Source organism: Pezoporus occidentalis, unplaced genomic scaffold (genome assembly GCF_034315485.1).
Source record: "Pezoporus occidentalis ecotype Australia unplaced genomic scaffold, CSIRO_AGI_Poc_V1 ctg182, whole genome shotgun sequence".
Lineage (NCBI taxonomy): Eukaryota > Metazoa > Chordata > Aves > Psittaciformes > Psittacidae > Pezoporus > Pezoporus occidentalis.
This window is the reverse complement of record NW_026913662.1, coordinates 1,891,149-1,905,097: the sequence shown is the minus strand read 5'-3', so window position 1 is coordinate 1,905,097 and position 13,949 is coordinate 1,891,149. Positions and strand designations below refer to the sequence as shown.

At 41.7% G+C, this 13,949-nt stretch overlaps 1 pseudogene; it reads right to left on the bottom strand.

Annotated features, from left to right (window-relative positions):
- Positions 1-247: 247 nt before the first annotated feature.
- LOC134162107 (elongation of very long chain fatty acids protein 4-like) lies at positions 248-12,645 on the bottom strand (annotated as a pseudogene).
- Positions 12,646-13,949: the final 1,304 nt, after the last annotated feature.

The following is a 13,949-nucleotide window of genomic DNA, read 5'->3' as shown; positions in this document are numbered from 1 at the left end:
AACTGAGACAGTCTTATGAATGCAAAGACAGGCTGCTATGCTGATGACTGCTTGTCTTGGGTTTGTATCAGCTTAATTAAGTGTGCTCCTAAACACCTTAATACATGAGTTTGTGGCATTCATTTTTATTTCCTAACCTGAGATACCTGAAGGTAACTCTGAGTCTGCACATGAGCCTCGCACACACTCCCCAAATACATTTTCTTCATGCAGTCATGTTAGAAGCAGCAGAAAACGTGCAAATTCATCAGACTGTGCTCACTCTCCTCTTCGATTTTCTTTTTAATGTCTCCTGCTTTGCCCTAAGGTAGGTTCAATAGTAGAAGTACAGGAAAAGAGCAGTGAGGTTGAGAACGTAGAGAACTGCACTGTTGAAGCCATCAGGGGACAGGCATTCTGTGAAGAGGTTGTAGGAAGAATGAGCAGCAGTGGCTACAAACTGGGGCTGGAAGAGGGTGAAAAAAGAAGCAGCCAGATTAGGGAGCCTACATGAGACGTACCTCAATTGACCATTAGGGCCATTGTAAATAGTATCACAACATACCAGTAGTGTCCTCAACCTTAGTATTACCTGTTTGCCTCTTCTGACATCCCTGAAATCTTGCCTTTCAAGCCCATCAGTGTTTTCCCAACATGAAAGCGTGCCACATGTCCCCCAACCATTGAGGCTTGCCCACTGCTGCAAGGAGCAGGTTTGGAATCTAGCCTCTTCTGCCTAGAAGGAGACCACTGCCCTTGTGCCACTTCTCTGCCATAGGCCAGTAGCTGAGATCATGAAATATGGAAACTAGAGGTGGAAGACTCCTCTTCCCAAGAGTTAAGCAGACTGTTATACCCAGAACTATCTTGATTGGTATTTTAGCTTACAGAGAGGAACTACAGATGCTACTTTTATTCATTTAAACATTAATCCTTTTTTTAATATTTTACTAGAGTCTCCTGTCTCAATATCCTTAAGCAATAAATGTTATGTGCCAAAAGTATGTTACATAAAAATTTATTTCCTGTGCTATGTTTTGCATTACAAATATCTTTTAGTTTCATGCAATGCTTTCTTGTTCTGCTTTTGCTATTCAGGACAAGTAAGAATTCTGGACCAGTCTTCAGTGCACATTATTTTGCATGTACCCTAGCTCTACTTCCTCTTCTCTGGTCTGGAACATTGTTTTTATGCCCTACCTTTGAAAAAACACAGGTTGTCAAGGATCTGCCACCTCTTCAGAGACGAGGGAAAGAAAATCCAAAGGGATTCTCTACAGAAAGAGTAAAACTCACATATTTTTCTTTAACCCACCTCTGTTTGCCTGCAGTGAGACATACTGCTCCTTTTTGAAGAAACAGAATGAAGTTTTTTCAATCTCTGGCCTACCAAGAATCCAAAGTTCCCTCAAAACACCTCTCAAAAGCAAGCTGTATTTTCAGGGGATCCAGAGGGGAAAAGGATTCCATATACAACAGAAAAGGGAGGAAACTAATTGCTAATTTTTCTCTCTCCTTTCCATTACAAAGGTGGGGGCTTATTATTTAATACAGTCACTGCAGGCCTTTTGCTAGTTTTCTGAGAACACCATTCAGAGTAGGTCACCCGTCAGTTGACCTCTCATAATGGTGCACAGGGACACATGAGGACATTTTCATAGGCACCAAACAGAAAGACTTGAGCCAGTGAGATGACAGAGGCAGACAGTAGGTATCATCACACACAACATACAGACATGCAGAGGTTAACACAATAAACTAATTACCAGCTGCGTGATGCCTAGGTAATGCTTCTGCCATAGGTAATGGTTTGTCTGTGGTCCCATGCTGACCAGGATATAATAGCCTGTAGATGTACAAATGAGTTTAGCATCCCAATAAAGAAGGCTGAGTAGTAAAGAAGTCAGGATGAACAAAACACATAAACCATTCAAGACTAACCTATTCAAGACTAACTCTGTGATGAGCTCACAACCACTCTGATGATGCTTTCAAAATAGATCATATTATCCCTATGCAAAAACCTTCAATCCAGACTCTACCTAGGAAGCATGCCATATGCTCCATTCTCCTTTCAGCATATATCCATCCCATGTCTAGTGTTCAGAGATGAAGTTTGAAAGGCAGAAGAGACAATTCTTGATCTTCTGACCTAAGCATTTCATACCACTCTGGTGTCAAGGCAATGCAGCCAAAATGGCTTCCCCAAAAAAAGAGTACCAGAGCATCTTGTATAGGGCATACCTACAGTGTCTTAGTATTCAGATGCTTCTCTTTCAGTGGAGCAAAAAGGAGAAGCAGTCTGGATATGGACCAGAAAGTGAGCGAGGACTACGCTGAATACAGAGCAGGAAAAAGAGAGCCAGAACCTGGGCTGCAGCACCAGGCCCAGCTGAATCCAGAGCAATGAAGCACTGGTTTGAGTGGAGTTATATACGGACCTTGTATAGGATGTTATTGTTTCTGTTTGGACACATTCTGTTGCCACATTCTTGTTTTGGATGAAGCAGTGGGTATAGCAGTCTAAATAACCCAAAGAGCTGAGGCAGATGGTATCAATTGAAATGCACATTGTTTTCACACCTTTGGAACTAGGTGATCTTTCTACCTGCCAGTCAGCCCATCTGCAGCATATATTCTATCTCCACACCACAAGAAAAACTGAAATACAAGGTGTCTATGGAAGCATACCTTGTCCTCCATGAACATATTTGACCCCTGAGCACCAGCTGAGCAGCATAGTACCATGATGGTACCTGTGCAGAAAAGTCACCTGTTCTTGCTTCTTGCACAGGATAAAAAAAACCTGAAAGAAGACAGACAAAGGAAAATCTTGAGATGATGTGTTTAAAAAATAATGAATGATAATAAAATAATAAATGATAATAAAAAATAGATTATAATAAATGATAAAAATAATTAATGGTGATTCTGAATCTCCCAAACTGATTTCCTCTGTTGTTGATAAAAACTAGTGAAATTCCACACATGGGATAGATCTCACATTGCCTGGAACGGGGAGTAACTGGGAGACAGAATTTCTTCCACAGAGCCTCAGCTGTTTTTACCTTTGGATTCAGGTCTCAAGGTCCAAAAAGGACACATCTGAGCTCTGACAAAGCTTCTATACAGTTTGCAGCTGCTTGGGTCTAGGTCCTTTTCAGGACATAGATTAGATATTTACTGGTACCAGACAATGATCCACAGAAAAGGTGCTGTGCTAAATGTGTAAATCCTTCCAGAGTTTGTATTAGTAAAGAGAGTGGTTTTGGCAGATGAATACATGTTTTGTCACTGTATTTCAGTGACCACATGCACACACACATAACAAAAAGTGAATCTGCTTTTCGGGGACTTGGGACTGGCAAAAAGCTGCTTTTGTTGCTGATGAAAATAAAGAGGATTGGTCAACCCATTGGCCTAGAAGGGCTGCACAAGCTGACTCACTTTTCAGACAGTGCATTGTCAACTTATGCCCCAAAGAGCACTAGACTGAAGCCTTGTTTTAGGATACAATTTATTCTTACTGGTCAAACAGAGAGGTAGGATTCCTTTGCTAGTTCAGTCATTTAATGAGTTTGTTTATAATACAGGAGGCCTGAATACAAGCTATCAAATGGTACTATCTTCAGGCGAACTTTCAGTTTCACATGGGACACAAACCTTTAACCCACAACTTTGGCACCAAAAATACCACCTCACGTATTTGTACATTTGGAGTTTATTTACTGTCCAAATAAACACTATTATTCAGCCAGACAGGCAATGGAATATCCTATCTGGCAGCCTTAATCAACTGGCAACTAAGATTTTGGGGGGAACCATCTGGCAATACCCAAGATTAAAGCTTCTTCTGTAGCACCGTGATTAGGAGGGAACACCCACCCACAGAAAGGGTGCTGGGGAGGGAATGTGTGCAGCTTCTGGGACAGAGACAGGCAAACTGGACAGCAAAGATTCTTTTCTTTTGGAAAGCAGTATGATAACCAGTGGTGATGCTGGACTCATGCAGGCCAAATGCTGTCAAAACCCAGCATGCTTGGAGCTGAGTCCTCTTTTTTAACAGTATCAGCCTTATTCCCACAAACAGGCAGAGCAGAACACATGAAAACAGCATTTACTGAAAAGCATCAACGAAATCAATACAGGATCAACCGAGGACATTAGCTTTTGGCACCTTGCCCCTTTCTGACAAGGAAGTGACTTGTTTACAGCACCAGTCCCGCTACAGAGCCGAGCCCTCCTTCCCGCATCGAGCAGCACGATGACTTTGGGAAAGAACCACCAACACACTCTTGCCATCTTCTGGGCAACACAAGGAAACGCTGTTAGACCTCAAAGCAAAATCACTGCTCAGTCTCACCACTTGAGATTGTCAACTATGCACTATGTGAACGCTGCCCACTTGGGATCCACAGCAAAAGGGAAAACCTAAGGGGCTCTTTTATAGCTGTTGTTTTTCTTTTTTTTTTTTCCTTTTTTTTTTCTTTGGTATGGGAGGAAGAAATGCACTTAGGGTTGCTTTGGCTCTCATATGGTTGGTTCACTACGGTGCTTGCCCTTTGAGAAGGCAAGAGTGAGCTGCTCAGAAACTGTTTCTAGCCCTTTGGCTAGTACCTGAAAAAAAATGAAAAGAAAATATTCATGCTTGCATCTGCTCAAAGCCTGGTTATATCTGGAAGCAAAACATAATAGCTCTGAATTCAAACAGCAAAAACTTATGCAGCATTTTGGAAAGCTGAAGCTGGTGGGACCCAGCCCCCTCTGTGATGAACAGATAAGGAATAGTCTTAGCCAAATCCCTCTGCTAAAACAAAATGTTGAATATGATTTATGCCATGCAAAGTTGAGGACACAAAAATCAGTTTTCATGTTGGTAGTGGTCACCCAGAATCCTTATATAGTCAATGGACAGAGTTACATATATTTCAAAGGCAATTTGTGTTATATATATTGGACTTCAGACGGTAGCATCACCCTCAGCCCAGTGACCAAAGAGGGAACATAGATGGCTATGTTGACTAAGATTATTAATTTATAGAGAACTAAAGCAAAGTGGAACTGTTGAAGCAATTGAATGAAATAGATTTAAAGCAACAAACAGGACTAAAAGCCTCTTTAGGCATGCAAATAGCTATTTATGAGCTGAACAATCTACACGTCCGTGGGAGGAGGAGGGCCTAAAGTAAGCTTTCTATAGAACTGTACCCTCATTCCTAGTTCACTTCGGCTGTTATCCACTGGTTGGCACAGATAACTGTAGTCATCCAAAACTGAAGTTACCAAAAGCTGAAACAAAAGGAAAGAGAGATCCATTTTCTGTTAAATGCCATCTATTGCAAGAAGATGTGCATATTAATGCTAAAGTCTCAATGCTAGGGTATCAATCTAGTACTCACTGACAGAAAATCGGTGTAATTTATAGAGCTGAGCAAATAATAATGGTCTAAAACAAAGTACTTCACATCCTAGTGAGAATCTGAAAAAGAGAATTTGGCCTGGGCATTTTTGTAACTCTTTACGTGATAAGTGGAGTGCTCAGAAATGCTTCAGCAGGAACACTGAATGTGAGGCTCCAGAAACTCTGTGAAAATACACTAATTTCCTCTGCAAAACTCCCATACTGTTTTATTTTGGCTGGTTGCATTTCAATATTAATTGGAAAGCCAAAAACTGGACCAAGCAACCAGTATAACTGAGCAACCAAGGACAGACAAGAAATTTTCACATCTGTCCTCAGATCAAGTAGTAGTTGCTAAAAAGAAATTTGCAATTTGCTTGAACTAAATGTAACAATTGTGTTATAAACTAAAAGGGCAAATTCGTTAACATCATAATGTTTCTCAAACCTATTCGTCCATATTCCCCTGAAGAATTTCCAGTGGCCAACATAAACTAGGGAAAGGCTTATTCAATGAAAACAAGCAGAAAACAATGTCACCAATACCCTTAGCAGCAGGAAGCTGCAGTGTGTTTCGCACTCTTGGAGAGGAATGCATAAGTCTGGGAAAGCAGTTTTCATTCTCAGAGACAGGTCCCTCACCAGCGAGACCCAATACAAAACAAGGAGATTCGACTCCCCCCATACACTCTGTGTTTCTTTGGGAGATCTGACTTTCAATATGCTCATTCAGGAACCTTTCAATGTTAATTTTATGAACAAGAGGAAGACTGAGAAGTGGGAGGAAATGAGGTATGCCTTGGAAATAATGCTTTCAACAGAGCAATACTGCTTCTCTTGTGGCAAAACATAACGCATGTCCAAGTTGGCTCTTACTCCCTTCATTAGAGTCCATCAGCATAGGCTGTTGAAATAGCTCTGGCTTTCAAATGTTTCCTGGATGCTTACCTAGGAGCCAATCCTGTCTCCTCACCTCTTAAAACATGCAGCCTGATAATGTCATCATGGCTAGATTGTAGGCAATCAGCAGGCCTCACAGCTTCAGTGATTTCCACTGATGCATGTAGAAGGGTTCCAGTGCCACAACAAAGAGGCAAAGGAGGTGTAACTGGAAGTGAAGAGTGAAGAGTGAAGAGACCCATGACCAGGGCCATGGGTCTGTTCATGGATCTGAAAAGCAAAACACACAGCCAAAGCTGGCACATCTCATACACTGTACGGCAGATGTATTTAATAACTTTTCTTTATGCTCTCTGGCAAAAAGAAAACTGGTATCACATGCATCTGTACAAAGCAGTGCCACAGTCCTCCTAATACCCTGGAGCTCTATGTGCCAGACTCCACTTTTCATGGAGGCTTTAAGCACATTTGAGTTGGGACTGTACTATTAGAAGACTGCTCTGCTGAGCACCAGCATTCTGCAGCACAGGAGAGAACATACCTTTCCTGTCATGAGCTGGAGCCCTCACCACAGGCTGCAAGACTGTCCCACACACAGGTGAAAGAAGTAGGTCAGGACACATGCAGCAGGGATGCACTGAACAAACCAAACTGTTCCTGGCTTTTCAGGAGTGCAGATCTTTACAGCTAAATAATAAAACTGTTTCAACCACTGGTGCTATTTCCTTCCTGCCCCACAATGCTCAGGACTGTGCTTAGGAAATGCCACTTCACTCAAAAATGACACAATGCTTCTCACTGATAAAACTGCTCTTCATTCCTGTACCAAAGGGAAGCCTAACAGATTATCTGCCATGCCACCTCTTCCTAATTCTGCCCTATCCCTGACCCAAAGAAATGCAGGACACATTAAACCTGCCAAAGCATCCCAGTTCCCATTCATGCTTTCTTCTCCTATTCCCATTGTGGTCACTGCTCTGTTAAACTCTCTCACCATCTCCATTTGCTTCCTGACCTGCCAGTCCCAAGCCCCTGATCCCTCTCACTGTTGCAGCCCCAGCATCCTTGCTGAAGTCCTCTGTTGAATTTTAGTTCTTGGATCAATGGTGGGTCCATGGGCCTCAGGGTATTTTTTTTTTTTTTTAGGGTCCACATGACTCTGTTAATCCCCACCCCTTCTAAACTTCCCAGTTCTTTACTATTAGTGCTATGGTCTGTGTCAAGAGCTCTTTGATATTCCACTTCTGGATTTAACAGGCAGTCAGAAGTCCCAAAACTCAATTTAGACTCTCATCTGAAATTCAAGTTCTGAAACATTTCAACCTGAGTACTGTGCCCCATGTCTTGCTTCTGTCAAAGCCACCATGCAAGCTTGCCATTCTACCTTGATGCAATTTTGTGGCTTTTCCTTATATCCAGGTATCCAACAGAGCCTTGTGGGACCAAAGTGGACCTGTAGAATCTCTAACTATTAAAGACTTGAAGTCTCCTAACTGCAAAAATGTCAAATTGAGGAGTAGTTTCTGTCAATATTTCATAATTGCTTTTACTAACATCACAAGGAGTTTAAACCTCAGAATATTAACTCTTTGGTCTACTAAGCTTTCCCATGACACATGAATATATACCTTTTAAAAAATTTCTGTTTCTTTAATATTCCAGGCTTAACAGGCAATCCTGAGCACATACTGCTCATCCTGTCACGAGCTGGTTGTAGATTGAACAGAAAGCTGCTAAGAGTTAGCTCTGGGCAGGGGAAATCCCCCATGCCTTCATTTCTTACAGCTGGAAGTGTCCCTGAGATGTATTTCAAGACTCAAGGGAAGTTTGTGATCATGGAGAAGGAAAAGTGAAAATCAGCCTAGTGAAAAAATGAGGATCATGATCCTTATAGGTTTGTTCTTCGTGATCATGCCATTTGTGTGGAAATTCCTATTTAAGACAGAAACTCTACTTACCTCCACTTTCAAGGACCCAGTTATAGAATTCCTGAGCTTTCTGCCAAGTTGGAGCCATCACAAGTTCTGGAAAGAAATTAAAATTAGCATCTCCCAGAAGAGGTTAACCCCATTTATCCTATCCTTGACTGAGTTTTGAATAAGTCGGCTCCTAAGTCAATGGCTCAGGACCACAGGTAATGAAAATAGTTTGCTCTCTGTTGAAGTTAAAAAGTTGGGCCAGGATTAGTCATGTTTAAAAAAGGAGGGAAGAGAACCCCCCTGTAATGATTAGCTGTTTAACTGCTATTTCCAGATTTTGGTATTCTATTGAAGTTTCACCTCTAAAAATACTCTGAGAAGCTGCATACAAAATGCCCAAGCCAGGAGCTTTTTGCACCTTGTTGGGAAATCAAGCACGTGATATTTTTTGTAAAGCAGTGTAGGCACAACATTCATGCAAGGACACACACCCGGTGGCACAACTGCATCCTTCTGCAGACATTTGTGGAGATTCACAATGCTAGCAGGCAGTTTTGGATAAATTCAGGACTGCTGCTGCTCCAGAGATGTCAGCTGAGCTGTGTTGGTTGTTTGGCTTTCTGAGGCCTAGTATATACATTAAGGTTGTTTTTCTTTATATTGTATATATTTTATAATAGGGTATAGTAAAATAGAGCACTCATATAGAGTATGATGCTCCTCCTCTTCCCTTCTTTCCTTTAGCAGGAAGACCTTTTCAATGGCATTTAGAAGTTCATCTAGAAAACACTTAACTACAGTTACTTTCAACAGCTTCTGTTATCTGCCCTAGTTCTCTCCATTAGCAAATACACAGGACCAGTTTCCTCCCAGGTTCATCTCCTCCTGGTGCTGAGAAAAGCACATTTTCTCCTTTGACTTCTCATAGACTGATGACTGCAAGGTGCTTAGGCCTCCTTTGGACCTGCTCACTCCTCTCCTGTGTCCAGTGGGTCCCTGCAGCACAGTAGCTTGTGCATTACACAGCAGGGAAAACTGTAGCCTAATATAACACCTCTTATACTGGTACAAATGTGTTTTAAGAAGCTTTATGAATATAAACAGTTTCTTAATACCCACTTGACATAGTTCTGCCAGAACTACAAATGCATGGAGCATGCCTGGCACCGTTTAAACTGTACTTTTGACTTTGCACATCTGGATAAAACCTATTAAAATTAACGAAGGTTTTTTGTATCCCAGTTGCATACAGATTTATTCTGGTGAAATATAGCAAGCATCAAAAGTTGCTATACCTGCACCTCCCTGTCTGCAGACCACACAGACCGACATAAAACTGCACACACAGCATTGTGTCGGTGACAGAAGCATACTTGCACAAATTTCTCCCCTGCAGTCAGTCATTGCAGTCAAACCCCTTTTTGGTGTGTTTCTCCAACACTTACCCCGAGACCCCCAGCACAAGCACGTTTCATACGCATCCTCACACAGACACCCACCCTTGTAATCCGGGCAGGATCTACCAGCAGGGGGATTAGTCAGTGATTATCAGCTGGCCCAGAGTCAGTCCAGCAGGGATTTCATATAGTTACATGCCCTCAAACACCCATAAGCACTCCAGCTCACTTCCTTTGCTTTCCTCAAACTGTATTGAACAGGAAAACCCAGGAAGCAGGAACAGACTTACCCCAGCAGAGCCCGGATTTGTGCCTCCCTTCCTTCAGGGGTGTCCTCAGCATACAGCCGCTGCTCCTTTCGCTCTGGGTGCATGTGGCAGCAAAACAAGAAGCTGCAAGAATGTGTGCCAGTAAAGCAGGCACTGTGCTCAGCTTTCTTCTCTGCAAGTGAGGTGAGTACATCAGCTGCTGGGTATCACACAGATGTGGTGGATCTTCACACCTCTTAAGCACAATTCAGAGTCTCCTCGTGGTACCCACCAGAAAACCACCAGGCACCATGGTGTTATCTTGTAACTTTCCCAGAGCAGAGGTTACATCACATACTCTTCCCCCTCCCTCTCTTGACTCCCCACATGATGTATCAGATATAGGGACTGGAAAGAGGAGGAAAATTAATGTGGAAAAGGACTGGGATTCCACAGGAGTGAACCACTGACCTTTAGTGTCATGCTTGGGAGCCTGGCCAAGTGGGAACCAGGACAGCATTTCTTCTGCAGGTTTCTTCAGGCCATGTCGTGACAGCTTTTCAAACAGTAAAAGATGAGGAATCATGCCTGGACAAGACCCTGGAAAATAGTCTGTTTGGAACACTCCTTCAGCCCATCACAAGGGGCTGTCAACGAGCCTTTTATGTGCCCAAAATGCATCCAAACCACAAAATGAGGGAACAGAATGGTGGGAATACCAACCCACTCACTCACTGAGGGAAGACAGAGCAAACTCAGCTGGAGTCACCCTTCATATCAAGCCTCTATTCCCAGGGAAGCTGCATTTAATTTTTTTTTTAAGATCTATGAAACAAGTTTGAGGAGTTTGTTGGTGATGTGAGGTTTCCCCCTCTGTTTATTTCTGGCAACCGTAGCAAGGAAAGACATAGAGAGCCTTAGTCAGCAGTGGCTCAAGTCAGTAACTAAAGTGCATGTGATTCCGTCCCATGAGGAGGCACCTGTGCAGAACCAGCACCCTGGCCCCATCCCACCAAGAAACAACAGAAACCCAAGTGATGGGGCTCTGCTTGGTCACCTGAGGTGTACCTGCATCTGGGTATAGATATGCTCTCTTATTTTCCCAGTGGTCACAGCTTATCAGCAAAACTCTGAAAAAAAGTGGGTAGTGTCATACCTTGTACCACTGCGCTGTGTCTGTCACCAGATACATCACAAGCACTTCTGAAGGGCAAAACACCAAAGATTAGCTTTTGAAAGCAGGATAATTAGACATACCATATGGTGGTAATTTTTCATTGCAACACATCGCTTGTTGATGCTGCTGGACAACTACTGTGTTTCCATGACTTGTGGAAGCTATAAAAGAAATTAAACAGATACTTTTGGAAAAGGTGATTTGGTTGTGGGGTTTGCATGTGGTGGTGGGGTGAGAAAGGCAACCCAGTTTAGGAGAAGGTTTGACTGACCTTTGGTATCCTATTAGTTGTGTTTTCTGATCCAGATTGCTGTTGATTTAGGATCAAGGAGACAATGAGAGTAAAATTTACATACCATTTTTTTACTTCCTATAAAGTCCCTTTCTCAAAGTTTTTAATTACTCATTAACCAACAGTCTTCATCTCTAAAGTTTTGGTGCTCAAGTCCTTGAAAATATTTGGTGATTTATCTGTGTGAACCAGTGGAGGTAACGTATCAGACCAGCCTTTTCTATCTGTCAGTTATGTGTAGATGGGACTGAATTTTATTACTCTTATGTGGTAACTTTAAGTAATGTTTGTTGAGCTATTTAGACTGATTATGAAACTTGGAATTACAGACAAAATTTTTCCATCAAGCATTTTTACCCTGGTGAAAAAAATTCAAAGTGAATTTTCTCAGGTATGTTTCATTTGGGGCAAATTTCTTTATAGTTCATGTAAACTGATTATTTTACTTTTTTTTAATACCGTGAAGCATATTTCAGTTTTTAAAAACCTGCCCTGTTCTTGAAGTATTCCCAGTGGTACTGTTGCAGATGCTCACTAGCATGGCTGGCAGATGGAGAGATGACATCAGTAACATGGTACTTTTACACTCCAAGAATGGGTGTCCTTTGATGGATGTCAGTACAACTGTGAGGGCAGCTCTGTGGGGACCAGGCACAAAAGCCATTGGGGCTTTCAGTTTCAGCAAAAGCTTAACAGAAAAAACATTGCTCCTTCACTGAAATAGTATTAGGGGAGCTATGACTGCCAAAGTGAATTGGGCTTTTCATTCAGTGGCTTGTCAAGAAAAAAAGGTATTGCAGGAACGTGGATTACAGCCATAGTAACAAGCAACTCAGTTACACACAATATGTGACAGCTCAGAAAAGTTAATCAGAAATTGAAAAGATTGCATATTACTATTTCAAATCCTGGGTATCTCCTGCTTGTAACATAGGTGTTTGACACAAAATCATTATCAATAACAAATACCAACAGCAAAATAATTCTGACAGCTTCTAGACAATGTGGGTTTTGCTATTTTGTCCTCCGGTTGCTGTTGCTTCCTAATACTAAAAGCACAAGTTAATAAAACAGACCTACTTCAATATTTGAGAAAGACAAGGAGCAGTGGGCCAGTTTCATCTGGATATCACAGCTACATCATAGTGATGCTTTCAACACCATAGCAGAGGCTTATCAGATCTGACATGCCTGTTTGCTTTGCTTTTCCTCCATACACTTCATAGAAAGGAGATGTATGGTGGTACACATCTCAAGTCTTAAAACCTCATGGGTTCTAACCTCATCTCTTGTAGCAATGCTCTTTGTAGATGTGAGCAATTTAACTATCTCTCTTAGGGTAGCATGCTTTAGTGGCCAGTGTCCCTGCCCATGGCAGGGGGGGTTGGAACTAGATGAACTTAAGGTCCTTTCCAACCCTAACTATTCTATGATTCTGTGATCAAATTGCTTATGCACTGTAAAACTTTATTTTAATATAGGTAAAATTGCTTAAAAAATCATGTTGTTGCATCAAGTTTAAGACCTATTTTTTTGCTTTTCCAATCTTAAACCGTTACTATGTTATTATTTCAGTCAGCCACTGAATCCAGGTGAAGTCCTATAGGGCAGGAAAGTCTCAGATGCAATATCCTGTTTATGCTCATTTCCACAGTGTTACAAAAGAGTAAGCCACTCTCATACAATGCCAATAACCAACGTTAAATCTGCCAGTAAAAAAAAAATGACTAAGTTTACCAATCAAGCAAATGGACTTTTTTTTGTCAGCTTCTAAACTTCAGGGATGCATGGGGTGATACTGAAAGCAGTGAAAGACAATATCTCTTCTGCAGCAGAAGAAACCTTTAAGTGTTATCACCAGCCTGCTGAAATGAACAAAACATCAAATAATAGCAGGAGGAATTTCAAGCTGGGTTGAAGAATATTTAATCAGTTAAGTCACCACAGCACACCTTTTAAGACCTGAGGCAACCAGGTACCCTCTAATCTTACATATACCTGGCCCTTGAAAAACTTGAATGGCATCAAATTCACTTCATGTGTAATTTAGCTGAACCAAACATCTTAACTGTTCTTTGCACACAGGTATTCATATGCAGTGTTTTATATGCAGATATTTAAAATTATTTGTAACTTATGTACGAAACTTAGGCCACCTGACCAGGAATGAAATCCAAAGGAATATGTGCACCACTAGTTTGCAAGATACATCTCAGGTGGCAGCTTTCCTGACTAGCTTCATCTGGAATGGAGGGTTCTGGAGCTGGAGGAAGGTTTCAGTAAGTTGTAAATGTCAGAGCTGTAGATGCAACAGCACAGGAAAGAAGGAAAAACAAAAAAAACCAAACCTCTCATATCTACATCTGCCCTTTTGCTAAAAAGGTCTAAAGCCACTTATGGGATAACATACCTCCTAGGGTGAGTGCACCTGGGTCATGAGAAGTGAAAGGACAGGATCAGATTTTCAACACTACCAGCAAATGAAGCACTACCTTGCTCCTTGGCAAGACTGTCCTCCAAAGAAAATTCTGAACTTCTGAAATGGCATATTCATGAGCATATTTGTCAAGAGAAGTTTCTGTAATCTCCCCTACTACACAATCTTTAACAATCACGTCAGCTTTCAACTGCTAACA